Raw genomic sequence first — 14,538 nt, forward strand, 5'->3', positions numbered from 1 at the left:
CGGGCCAGAGTAAAGAATCTCGAAATCTCATTCGATAACCTCATTCTTAACATGTTCGTCAAGTGTCTGTTAAAGTCAGAAACATATCCTGCGCAATAGTTATTAAATAATAATGATTCCATATACCTGAAAATACACGATGCATCGTTACCAGTGTCCCAGCGTTCTGCGTTCCGACTTTCCGCCGATCCAGCATCCTGCTCCCGGCTGCTGCATCGTCCTCGATACTCGTTCGTCGCGTTGCCTCTGACACGGACACTCGCGTGAACACGATTCGATCGGAGAAACAAACGTTAATTAACGTCGACGAAAAGTCGACTACTTTGCGTGTGACGTGTGGCGTGCTTTCGGCGCACTTCGTAGGGATGACAAGATGACCGACGTCGTTTCGTTAGAATCCCTTGAACTTCGCGTTAGAGCACCGTTCCGACATTTTGCGTCTCGCGTTGTTCCCAGACTCCCTTGCGCTTCGTCGTTCCGCGCGCAGCCGACGGGCCTCTCGCGTTCATGATTCCTTTTGAATCAATCAAGTCAACATCGTAAGCAGGCGCTTGATAAGCCCACACGGAAGTAGTACGAGTCGATCGAAAACACGTCGTTCTCTAACCGAAAGTTGTATACAACACACAGGTACACGTAATATTATAGACATAATATTCAGACCAAAACTCGACAAGCGATACACTTTCCAACCGATTTTCCGGAATGCTCCGTCCCGCGTTGTTCCCAGGCTCCCTTGCGCTTCGTCGTTCCGCGCGCAACCGACGGGCCGCTCGAGTATCAGGAACGTGATTACCGCATATCGTGCTATGGGGCTCGTAGAAAGGAGAAAAATCAAAAGACCTGTGGATCTTTTGTTAAAGATATTATATTTCTTATTAAATTTGCATTTCAGTTGTGAATATTTCTTTTCAATAGTTCCTCACGTCACTTATGAGGTACTATTGCTAACGCGTTTTTTTCAAGTGGCATCCCCAATAAACTTAGTCCACTGATAATTGAAAAGATTAACCATTGAGAAGAAATATTCACGATTAAAATAAAAATGTAATAAGAAATATAGCATGTTTAAAAAAATCCACAGGTCTTTTGATTTTTCTCCCTTACGAGCCCCATAGCACGACATGCGGTGATCACGCTCCTGAGACTCGAACGGCCCGTCGGCTGCGCGCGGAACGACGAAGCGCAAGGGAATCTGGGAACAACACGAGATGTTGCATCCCGAAAATCGGTTGGAAAGCGCATCGCTTGTCGAGTTTTGGTCTGCGTATATTGTCTTTACTCTCGGTCTGTATGTATTGTCCATACGTAATAATCCGCATCGCGATGTATTCGTCGATCGTCTCGCAACATAATTACTCGGTTAACGCGACGCGTGCGAGGCTGTAACAACGGGCAAAAAAATGCACGTCATATTCCGTAAAGCGTCATAACCTGCCAATGGCCGAGCGATTACAACAATCAACGCTCAAAACAGTCGTGACCTTCGCGTTGCGGTCAAACGTACCCTCGGGCGTTTATAGACTTGCAGGAATTTCTGTTGTGCTTCGAGACGCCGGCTGACTCGTGTGTGATAGTGTATGTGTGTCGATAGGTTAGTCGTCATTCGCGTTCAGTGGTTAAAGTATTTCGTCCGCTCTTGAAATACGTAACGGCCATTCGTTACCGCGCGTTTCTCTGATCGAATCGTCGTGTCCACGCGAGTGTCAGTGCCACGAGCGAATATTTGGATTAACACCACGGAATAGGCCAGGATGCTGAATCAGGAAGCAGGATGCTGGGACATAGCGATATATCATATATTTCCAGGTGTGTAAAGTCACTTATTACACAAGCGATTTCCGAGTTTAAAGAAGATAGCCGAAAGTAAAGAAATATTCGGGACGAAATTAGGCCGATTTTTACAATGCATTATGATTTGACAAATAATTATTGCTTCGTTGGACTCCGATTATTCACTAATTTGTATTTATTGCGTGTAATAAAAAACTTGAATTCAAATGAAATATTAAGATAGTCAAATATTAAATAATTCCGGAATAAGTATTTTGTTAAGATTCACATACATAGACACATACGTAACTTGCCTAATCCTGCTAAACAATTATAACATATTTATCAGATTCTATAACATATATCGTTTTCGGTATATGCAGCGTGAATTGAAAATAGCATAAAAATAGCCCGAAATAGAGAATGTGTTAATGCTCGTCGAAACGTATTACGCTGAAAAATGAGTTTAGTTGGATCTACCTGACAACAACGGACAACCAAACTCATTTTTCAGTGTAGGTTATAATAATCCATCATTACTTTTACTATTTTCTAATGAATCTACTGTCATCATTAACACTTTCATTATTTTCTTGATATTTATCAATTGACTCAATCTTTCATTTGTATATTGATTAGGCATTTTGAAGATTAATTATCAGTCAATTTTTAAGCGCTATAAGCACACAAGTTATAAATTATAAGGAATAGAATTTCGACAATGTGTTCCTAATCCTAGTTCTTTATTCTTTTATTGTGGATTGAAGCATGGTGGTCCACGTATCCTGTGTTTAATTCCTTCCTACATTTCCAATCTATATTTAATTTCTTCTTCCTTATTCTTTTTATGTCTGAGCCCTTAATGGAATGTCGTAGAAAAGAATACGCTCTGTGCTTTATATCTTCTGTGTTCTTTCTCGTTCGCGCATAAACACGCGTATAGACCACGCGAGCGATTAAATAGCATAAAAATTTCGACTTTGCGCTATTTAAACACAGTGGTCGACGGAAAACGCCGAAAGCAGGGAATTCGTCGATTACGTAGTTTCACTTACCGTGAGTCAATAAAATCCGAGACAGCAGTTCATTTAGCCGCAAATTTGCAATTTACACCATTTCCCATCGCGCGGGTAGATCCGCTCTATCCCCGCGAATCCTCGCGCCATTCCACAAATCTTGAATCTCTTAATGCCTGAAATACGGGACCGCTTAACAGCGTGTCGAATCCAACACGCGAATAACCGTGATTTATCGGCGGGGGAGAATCAAACGGCTCGCGGATGCGATTCGACGGCTGTGCACGGTCGCGTATATACTCGGACGGATTTATGGTCGAAAACGATATCTTCCGAAAAGGACGGCCCGCCGCATAAATTACGCGCTCTGCTATTTTCTTTTTAATCCGAAACAAACGACGGTCGCTTGCTTCTGCCGGAGTAAAAGCGCAGCCAGATTCGAAGCGTATCTCTTTTCCCGCCTCGCCACGCCTTCTCCCGCTGTTCTTTTAATTTACATTCACGAGCAGGACGCGAAAAGATACGCCGCAGACGCGAAATTAGGTAGAAAATGGCGGACCTTTCCAGTCTAGATTACGAACATTCTGGCCGACAAATAGCGTCGGTGGTGAAATTCTACGTATCTTTTGTCGTTTAATCTCACGCTGGAAAAGTTTCGCGTTCAAAGCGAGAGCGCGACGCGACCGTTCCACCGAGAATGACGCGTCGCGCTCGCAGCGTCCCGGATTTTCCGCTATTTCCGGAGCCGATGATCGACAGAAATCGGGGAAAAATTGAGGGGAAAAAATCCGCGGCTCGCGGAGACAGGAATTCGGGAGCTCCGTGGCGTAAATTATGAGACGAATCGGTGACGTTGACTGAGCCGCTCCGAACTTTACATACACGCGCGCACGCGTATATAGAACCTGGTTACCGGCATGTGAACGGAATTAACTGAGGTGTAAGATGGCCTGATCCATCCCCCGACGTTTATATTGACTTAATTTATTAGCCTATGCCAACCAGATTGCGATTGACTAGCGCGGCAATGTAAAAACAAACGTTGTTCTTTTCACCGCCGGTTTCGATTGCACCTAATTGCAAAAAGTACGCTATTTCTTGCCGCACATGCTGCATGTGCGCACACATTGAAAGAGAAAGACGTAGTAATATTTATTAAATACGTCTAGTTGGAGATTTCCGAAATATTTGATAACTGTATGACGAAATTTGATATTAATTATCATGTATTTAATCGGTCAGTATAAACGAATGTCAGTATAAACGAATTTTTTATTCAGATAGTTAAATCAATTCAATAAAATAATAATAGCTATCAAACATTTGTTCTCAACGTTTTGATGATTATTATTAGATATTTGTGATAAGTGTCGTGAAATTATTCAATTTCAATTTCATAGAATACTCAGAAATTATTAATATTTACATTGTTAAGGCAGAGCTAGATATTTGGTAACTATATAGAAAAAAGTAGTAGATTTAAATAAACATTGATAGTATTTTTAAAAATATCAAAATTTTCATAGCAGCGCACGAACTGCTGTTTTACAAAATACCCTCCGTCCTCCCCAATCGTTGTGCCTCGCAACGAGAGTCATCGCGGCAACGGCTTTCATTAGCTCCATTCGCGCTCCTCTACCGCTCGTTTCAAGAGAAACTAGAGAGGAGGCGAAACTCGCTCGCGGGAACTGGTGAGATAAATTCGCGCTGATAACAGCGTTAATCAACGCGCTGAGAATGTTCTTTTGTATCGAGATCTCCCCGTAAGCATGCCCGCTTCGTTATTACACGAGAGAGTCAGTCGGGGGTATGTAAAATCAAGTAGTTCGTGAAACGAGCATCTCGCGACACGTCGCGCTTTTCCGGAGATCGCGACGCGCGCGACGGCTGTTGCTCGCGCTCTACCCCGCATTTTGCGTAGTCATGGCGCGGACTACGCATTGACCCCGATTTCCAAATGCATAGTACCCTCAACCACCACGAAGTACAGATGCGCGAACGGCCGTGCATGAAACGGTTCTAAGCATGCTTCCTCCTTTCGCGTCCCGTCGCCAAACTTGTAACAGATTAAGGGTGACTTTCACCAAACTCTAAACCGATGAGTAATAATAAAAACAATAGGTTTAGCTAATTGAATAATAATAAGAATCGTCGCCACCGATCCTCAGTTCTGCAACTTGTCGTTGAACAATAACACTCGTCAGCATAAAAATTGTATCTCGGATCTAAATCGTCAATTCCAGTTAATTTTATGACGTTAATCACAAATATAACAATTACAATGAAAATTTAGCTCTAGTTTCTGTCAATAAACAACTATCGACAGAAAATTTGATATTTGTGACTTTCATAATGTGAAGAAAAGGAAATACCTTCAAATGTCATTTTTTTAAAGCCTAATCTTTTATTTTAAGATGATATGCATAACAGTCTTATAAAAGTTTATGAATAAGATGTATGTTTCAATTTCCTGTAGGAAGGTAGAGACTCTTTCTATTCTTTCATTGCAACAGCGAGACAGAGCAGGTAGCACTTGACCGACAGTAATTTCAAATTTACTTGATTAGTTGCATTAACCATAGTTCGGCGGAAGTCACTCTAACGAAGAGACATTTCTCTGGCCCCGGGCGAGAGCCGAGTAACAAAATTCACCCGGCCAAACGGAGGCAAAGCGGGGCCGCGCTCGCCCCGAATTTGACATTGTCGTTGCGGGGGGGAAACGAGCAAGGGGGGCGGTAGTTCGCGCGCCGCAATGCAACTCGTGGTGTGCTCGGGATCGCGACCGTCCGCGAAATAGCCGCGGTGTACCACCGCCGATGTACACGAGACGCACACAGGATCTCCGAGAGAAGTTCTACGGACAAACGCGTGGAAACGCGAGGCCCAGAAATTCGAACGCGAGTCCCGGGCGGTGGTGATCATTTCGACGCGCGCGTCCTGCGAACGAACCCGTGTGCTCCCTCGGTCGCGCGCACGCGTTGAGGCACGCACACACACGCAAGTGCACGGGCACCCACGCGGGCACACGTGTACCCACCGCGCGGCGATCGGCTTGAGCGCGGGAGGTGCACCGACAGGCTGGTGTACGCTGAGGCGCCTCAGTCGACCGCCACCCTCCGTGACCGACGGTTCGTTCGTGTCGTTCTCCATCTCGCCGGAGACACAGAGAGGAAAAAGAAAAAAAAAGAGAAGAAGATAGAGAGGTAGAAGAGAGGGGAGAGAGAAGGAAGGAGCAAGAGGAGAGGGTCACACACCTGCCGGAGTGTTTATTCTTTGCCGTGCGAGCTCCAGCTGAAATACGTCCCGAGAGAAAGAGATTTCGGAGCGTTCTCTATCTCTCTCTTTCTTTCTCTCTCTCTCTCGAGAGAGAGTGCGTCCCGACATTCGGTGCGTGCGAACCGCGAGCGGAAGGTGGACGGGGGATGCGTGTTGAGGGTGCATTGCCCATAGGAAATATCTATTCGTCCCTTTCGTAGTGTGAATTAACATGCGCCACCGAGTTTGAAAAGCGGACGAGCCGACGAACTCTGAGGCCCGAATTCGAGAAACGACGTTGTCTAAATAATCGTGAGTACAAATTCGACTAGAATTATTAATCGGGGCCAGGCTGGCTCGAGTCTCGGTCGCGGGAATATTGTGTCGGGGGTGAAATTTCCGTCGTGGAATCCCTCCGGATGCGAAATCCAAATACACTTTCAGATCGTCCTCGTCACTTATGGTTTTCGCAGAGTAAACGTTCTACATTATAATACCGTAAAATTACCGTATCTTTACGATATACTATATTTTCAATTTTTTCGACTTTCTTCTTACTTCACGGAAAAAAATACCATCGAATCAATAGAATTTCCAACAGCACGCATAATTGGAATAAATCTTGTTGATTCAATAGCGATATCATTGAAACTATTACTTTAATTATTGAAACAATACATAACATAGTAGCTTTAATGATATTTGCCATTGAATCAAGAAGATTTACTCCAATTACGCTGATGTTGGAAATTTTATTGATTTAACAGCATTTTTTTCCATCTTCAAAAACATTCTTTGAATGTGTAGCGTCTGTAATATAATCGTCCAACACATCGGGCTTCCATTTGTCTCGGTAGCAAAAGTGTGTTCCAAAAGCCAATTTACTTTGATCTTTGGATTTTGCCTAAAAAAATCATAGAAAGCACTTGAAACGTAGCGTATGAAATATCAGTGTTTATCATCAGTGTTTTGTGTTTTATATGACAGCAAAGATGGCGATGAGTTATCATTATTTTTCCGGAATAACGCTTGTTTTAACCCAATTATTACGGTCCGTTATTCCCGCTAAGAGTGGATTTATGTTCGCGACAGAGTAATTACCGCTCTCGTCAACCCGCGAATTGTACATTCGCGTGGAACTGCATTGCAATATACAGAATAATCTCCGAAGCGACCGGAGAGAATAAAATTCATAGTGCGAATTAATTGCTCTCTCATATCTCAACAATTATTCTCTATTACTAGCCGACGTTGAAGTCAAGTTTAGCGCGTAGGAAAACCATCGCGTGTCGTCGCGAGCGGAAGAGACGAGTTTCGAGAAGGAGAACGCGCAATCGTTTCCGCCGGACCCGACCGCGTTAGAGTTCCGACTGTCTCCGAGAGCTTTGAGGAAAACGGTCCGCGTGAATTGCACGGGACATCCGTTGGCGTAGGAAAAGAAATCCGACGAGGTGAGCCACCGAGTGAACTCTCTGTATCGTCGCTCGTAACGCGAGCACGTAGACGCGGAAGCGCCGCGTCCATCCATTTAGAAGGCGAGCCGGCGGTGTGAATCAGCCACTTATCGCTCGAATTGTTCATTTCGTCGTCTCTCCCGCGTCTCCTCGCTTCCCGCGACCTTCGCTCTTCGGATTCTCGTCCCGCGGTAACGCGTATCGACGGTCGTGTACGGAATCTTCGGCCGCGCACGGCTACGCCCGAAACTCCCTTCCGCCACGTCGAATTGAATTAAAAACTTTGCGTGCCGACACTTTGAAACGCGGCCTTACACGCGAGCGATCCCCGTCTCACGTAACAGCGTGCCGGCGTCGAACTTCGACTTCGCTCATCCTCCGTCCTCGGGCTGCGAGCGCTCGTTCCTCCGACGTTTTATCGACGCGAAGATTTCGAGACGCTCTCTCGCGTTAGCACCTGCGACACGCCGCGCTCCCCGCCGAATTCGTTCCACCCACTCGGCAGTCGCACAAGCGAGCACTCGACACGAGAGTTCGCGGAATCGAAAGTATCCGGTCCGCTGAGCTCGTTAGAGACCCGCGTAAAATCTGCGTTCTCCGTACTTTCCGCTTAACGAGGATAACGAAGCGTACGTTAACGGGGAATTAACGAGCGCCATCGTGCGCGCGCACGCGCGCGAGATCGCACGTGAAGACGAACGCGCGTTCGTTCATTCAGGTGAACATAGATGCACGAGGCACTCCGAAGACGAAGACAGGAACGCGCGCTCCTGTCGTTGTCCCTTGATCACGGTTGAAGCTTCGACGCGGTAATTTCGCGCGAGGTCGAGCGCCGCTGCCGCTATCGTTGCCCTAAATCGGGTTAAGTACCTGCACGCTTCTCAGGGCGGACGCTCTCGTCTCGATACGCTCGTGCGAGGTCGCTATGAAACGTGTAAACCCCGGGGTTTTTGTGCAGCGCCGGCAATCTTTCGGGACAAGATGAAAAATGACTCGACGAAACTTTCAGGCTGCCGGACGCGCGACGGATCGAGAGCGGCCGAGTTCCGCGCGTCAAGAACTTAAGGTGGGTTGGTCCGTTAAACCGTTTTCTTGGGGATTCTTTTTAAATTTTAGCTGCATATATTCATGGAAATACTAGCTACAATTCTGTAAAGTTAGAAATCGATTGACTATTCGGAAGCTGAGATATTCGCAACTGAAGATCACGCTTTTTACACGTGTTCCTTGAGGTTAATGTCGTACTTTTAATTTCTGTTTTTCATTTCTTCTAAACCACATTTAGGATTTTGATGAAAAACTACTGTGATTTTAAGGACTAATATAGAGACATTATAAAAAAATTTTAGAATTTTTTATCATTTTATTTTGAAAATATAGCCGAGAGCAATTTACAATTTACAGTAATATGTGCACTTACATTAGTTGGACCGACGTATAAGTAAACATTTAAATAAACATAATGAGAAACATAAAAAAAGATAATATCTCCGTGTCTATAATATGAACGATAATTGTTATTAAAATAACCAGACAAATTGAATTACATGCATTCTGTTTAAAATAATCAGACAAATTTTGATATGCGCAATAGTAATTAAATTATATTCATAATTTCGATTAGAAATTTTATTATTTGTTTTCTAAGATGTATGATAATATATTACCTGAAATTAATCGATTACATGGTATATTGTATTTGAAAAGGACGCCTATCTCAGGGGATCGATTCTAGGACCCCTGGATTGTGAGTCATCTATTTAATGTGCTACGCCACTCCTTTAACTGATAGATACATTATGTATTATGTTATATACAGTATAATCAATACTAAAAATTAAATGCTTTGATATTCACGCGCGTAAGATATTCAGAAATAGAGTAATTTTTTTCCATTCTCTCACTATTAATGTCAGTTAATAAAGTTGTTTCTCGCGATGTATCCACTTAATGTATCATTCGTGCTCTTTTTGCCGTGCAGTCATAATTACCAGACATTTGCATAGTATTTCTGTACACATAATAAGGAAACTCTGGTCGGTATTGCATCTAAATGTTCTAATTGCGTATTAGAATACTTGGTTACAATAACCAGAAATTCTATTTAGTTCTATCAAACTTATTTAGGCGTCTCACGTTAATCGAATCACACTCTTCCTTCTCGTAGTCATAATAACAGGATGTTTACACACGTAGCAACGAAACTCTGATTAATATTGCACATAAATGTTCTGGTTGCGTATTTCAGAATATTTGATTCTAATAACCAGAAGTTCTGTTTAGTTTCATAAGAACTTATGTAACTAAACATGTCTCGTTAATTCAACCGTCCTTTCCGTGACAGAATCACCAAAAGTTTCGGTCGATCGACGATCATCGAGAAAAGGGTGAATCTACGGATCAGTTAGCAATATGTTAACTGTGCGAGCGAGAGACTACCTAAGCAATACGTATGTCTAAGAGATGTTTTAAAGACGTCTCTTAGACGTCTTATTGTCTTAAAGACGTCTTTATAACGTTTTAATGTTATCTGGGTGCGTTTCTCGAATACCGCCGAGAAATTTGACCGTTCAACGTCAGCGCGGCGAACGGCATTAATACGCCCGATTATACATTCCTCGTGAAATGTACCTGTATTCAGATCTCACCTCGAATGACCCAGTTTCTTAGCGCTTCGCAGCGCTTCTCGACGCGATTGAAGCATTCCTTCCGACGTTAAATTGCAATTGCTCGCTTAAGCTCGCGATTACGTTACGCGCGCGCACTGCCACGCCAAAGAGCGGACGTAAAAGCGACCGTTCTGCGCGGAACGTTGAACTCCCGTGTCAAGATCATTACCTCGGCAACTAGGAAGCGGTTTCTTGCGTTGCACAGGTGACTGAGTACAAATGTGGACGCGTTAGTGCGAATAAGACACCGGTTAGCGCACGGGAGACACGGAAACCGGGTTTGGTGTCGCGGTCCTTTCGTGCGTCGCTTCGTCGCTGCTCTCTTCCGTCTTCGTTTCTTCGTCGTTCTTTCGCCTCTCACGAGCGCGTGAGAAAACGGATTTCCTGCGGATGGTTCGGACGTCGTGCGAAACGAGCAAAGGTTTTCCGCGCGGAAAGTGCTTCCGCGCGAACGCAACGCTGATCTGTTTGCTCTTCGTCGGACTTGACGTGGAGAAACCGAGGGACGCGATACGACGCCGCCTGCTACGTGTCTCTCTCTCTCTCTCTCTCTCTCTCTTTCATCTTTATAGACTTGCAAACGCGCACGTGGCGAGACTCGGGGATTTAGCAGAATATATTACACGAAATCTTACGATATAGAGAGAGAATTTGCGTGTACCTTTAGATACAATTTCGAAACAGAAGAGAAAGATACGGCGACAACGACCAGGCTTGGAATCTCGAGGTGAAAGAATCCAACGTTTCAGTCGACACTTTTATGACACTTTGTCGCTCTTAAGAATAGTTTGTATCTACTTAGTACTTAGTATTTATTTGCGACTTGTAGACTGATAAAAATCTACGTTGACAACACTTTTTTTTGTTAACTTCTCTCCTGCATCTTCAATTCTCTCTACATGGAAAAAATTAATATCAATTCAAGACTCGTATTTTTATATATCTTCATATAATATATAATTCTATTGGATTCTATGGATAAAGCTTACATGAAGAAACTCTAATTTCGGCTGAATTAATTATGTCTCTAAGCTCTAATGATTCTAAACTGGAAACTTTAATAACTCCAAATTCGTTCGACGACTAATATTAAATCACGCGCAAAAATATCAGCATGTCCGCAGTTGTACCGTCGTTATCATCGCATTCCGTATAGTCGACTTCCTCCGTAAGCCCGATTATGGTGCTACCTGTAAATTTTGCTATCGCTCGACGTAGCAAGTCGTATCGTGGACACAACGATACGAGAGAAAACGATAACGTATCAGAAATAGCGTACGTGCGCGGCAAAAGAGCGACGCGTCTAATCGGTTTTCGCGACAACCGATATACATTTCGTACTTAATCCTATTATCGCACACAAGAATGACTCTCATGCGCGCGTTCTGAGCGAGCGTAACGAACACGAGGATCGCGTGCGCCGCGGAAGTCCATTAATTGCACCTCTCCGATTCGCGCGTCTCGAGAAGCTGAAATCGAGCGGACGCTCTTTGCACAGCCGCCGTTTTTCGCTCGTAAATCTTTCTGCGAGCATTTTGCCGCGCGCCTTTCGTAACGCGGCACAATTAAATCGCAGAACGAAGAAAAACACTATTCGCAACCGTTGAACGAATGGCTACACCCGGTTGGCGAAAGGAGAGATGGAAAAAAGGAAGAAGGGGAACCTGATAGAGAGAGAAAAAGAGAGGGAGAGAAAGAGAGGGGGGGGGGAAGAGAGATATTTATTAAATAACCTGGAACATAAGTTCTCTCAGGTTCTATCAAATACAAAAAGGTATAAAAAAAACGAAGTAAAAAGTTAACATTGATAGTAAAAAATTAAGTGGAAATATAATAAACATCGATAAGCCTAGTTACAAAAATTAAATCTAAAATCTTTGGAGAAAGAGAGAGAAAGAGAGAGAAAGAGAGAGAGAGAGAGAGAGAGAGAAGGAAAGAGATCGATTGGCCGCATATCCTGAATTGTTAGGCCAATCCGATGCAATTACGAAGGTATGGGAGAAACCGTGAGTCCGTTTCCCGACAAGCCGTAACCCGCACGCGAGAAATCGCCGGATGGAAGGGCGGCAGGAGCGAAAGAAAGAAAAAAAGGAATAAAAGGAGCAGTGTGGTAATTCTTATTCCCAGCCTGCGAACCTGCGAGTGTGTGTGTGTGTGCAATACGTACCGGCACGGTGCGACCTTATCACGACCGATCGGCGCGCACATTAGAACGCTCGCGTAATCGGAACGTGTCCGTGCGACGACGCGGCGCGTGTACACGCGTCGCTATAATTAATTCCGCCGCAATTCCCACGGCCGACGCGCGAATCGGGAACGAATTCGCGCGGGCGCACGATATTATTCGCGGCTTGACTCGCGCGCTCTCGACGTGCCCGCTTTGCGAAACGGACCCGACGACGCGCGACGTACTCCCGAGACGAATTTTCTGAAGCACGTCTGGATATTTTCCCATGTAGGGTTCGTATACATTACGGCCAGCATCGCACACAGAAAAGTACGTGCTGCGTTCAAATATAAATGCCATTTATTTCCGATATATTGAGCATCGATTGATGTGTATATTTATCTACCTGAATTTTGTTTCAAATTAATATTTATTATTTAGATAGCGAAATAAATACATCGAAACATAATTTTGCTCGATAGGTATTAAATTTATGAGTGGCCCCCTAGATGAGTTACTAAAAGTATGATACTAAGTGTTATTGAACCTCCTTAACAATTGTATAGTAATAATGATCATTACTGGGAATCGATACAGTCACAATATTGTCTCTCGCGTTCTGACCGGCTGCTATCATCCCAGTATTCCACCGGTACCAAATCGGTATTGACATCTAGTATTGTTTACTAAAAATCACTACTCAGTCAGTGCTTCGTCAACAGTTATTCCCCACTTGGGTACCTTCCCGGCTTGTTTCTTTTTTCTCTACCTCTTTCTCTCTCTCTCTCTTTTTTTTTTAAGTTTGTTTCACTGTTTTTCTCGTTTAGAAAACGGACGGGATACAAATCGGTTATTCTCCGAAATCGTTGCTGTCGCTGACGTATGTCCCCGCCGCACCGTGTTAACAAGAGCTCCGCGAACGCCGAGTGGAGCGTGGCCGCTGGAAAATAAAGGAAACGCCCAAAATCGCTACGCGAGTCGTCCCCGCCGCGCATTTCACTTGCAAATAAAAAGCTCATAGAGGCGGGGGATCGCCGGGATCCGCCGCCGTTTTTGTACATGGTTTCTCCGCGCTTCGACACGGTTGCATCCGTTATCGGCGCCATCGCGATAACGATCGGCAGAGTCGTGCGCGCGTTTTCCCGGCCGAATTTATTGCCGCGCTCGATCGCACGTGTACGTACGGCTAGTACGGATTCTCCGTCGGAGTTTTCGCGTATTTGCATTTGCCGATCCTGCGGGAGAAAAAGAGAGTGCAAAAGAGAGGGAGAGAGAAAGGAGGGGGGGGGGGGGGGNTCACATAAGTCATGACGACCGGCCGCGCGACGGACGGACGGACGATCGATCGAGCTTCTCTCGATAGACGCGCATTCACGGCGCACGGCGGCGTGAAAAGCCGCGGATTGCGAAAAGGAAAGGAAAGACACGCAGGAGAGGGAGAGCGATACGCGCGGAAGCGCGAAATCATATCGCCGATAAGCCGTACACACCTTCGACACACATGGAAATTAGATCATGGTGTCACGCACACGTGTGGCGCGCACGATATTCGCGCCACACGTTCGCGATCCGTGATTCCATCTCGCTCACACCCGGGGAATCGTGCTTCGAGACGGTGTTTTACGACTGGCGTCGAGACTGCGATCGGCAGGGAAGTCGAAGGGGAAGGGCGTCGACATCGAACCAGACGGATATGTCATATATAAAAATTACAGGGAAAGCTATCTTTTTGTACAAGTACAGAGTTGCCTAATGCGCACCAGCCACCTGAATCGTTCTTTTTTCTATATTATATCTTAAATACAGTTTCGGCAACTTTCCCGAGTCGAAATTTTAATGTTATTTTGTCGTACTTAAGAATAGTTTGCACCTATTTAAATGATCTATAGATTAAGTAAAATCAATTTTCACGAGACTGTACGTGTTAACTTCTCTTAAAATTTGGACTCGGGTTCCTCTACCTTAACCCTCTGAGAAAAGAATGGCTAATGTTGCTAAAATTATATATTATAAAATAATATTTTCTTGCCGTTCTAACAAAAGAATCATAACAATAATATGCGCATAGGTTTACTATCGCCGATACTATAATAATACTACGAAAGTAGTTCTCCCGATCATAATTCTCTCGATCGTGCGATCGTTACAAATACCGGACGCTTTTTCTCAGCGCGGTCACTTATCTGGAAGAGCTTCCGAATTTA

General features: G+C 44.5%; 1 protein-coding gene across 2 annotated transcripts in view; it reads left to right on the forward strand.

Moving 5' to 3' along the window:
* The first annotated feature begins 5,903 nt into the window (after nucleotides 1-5,903).
* The window catches only part of LOC106747040, a 71,285-nt gene continuing 62,650 nt past the window's right edge, over nucleotides 5,904-14,538 (forward strand). For both annotated transcript variants that reach the window (XM_014624280.1, XM_014624281.1), the window contains exon 1: nucleotides 5,904-6,356. The gene's annotated coding sequence lies outside the window, so the exon portion shown is untranslated. The remainder of the gene's footprint in view (nucleotides 6,357-14,538) is intronic.

This window comes from Dinoponera quadriceps, unplaced genomic scaffold (assembly GCF_001313825.1).
Source record: "Dinoponera quadriceps isolate SergipeBrazil2010 unplaced genomic scaffold, ASM131382v1 scaffold2099, whole genome shotgun sequence".
NCBI lineage: Eukaryota > Metazoa > Arthropoda > Insecta > Hymenoptera > Formicidae > Dinoponera > Dinoponera quadriceps.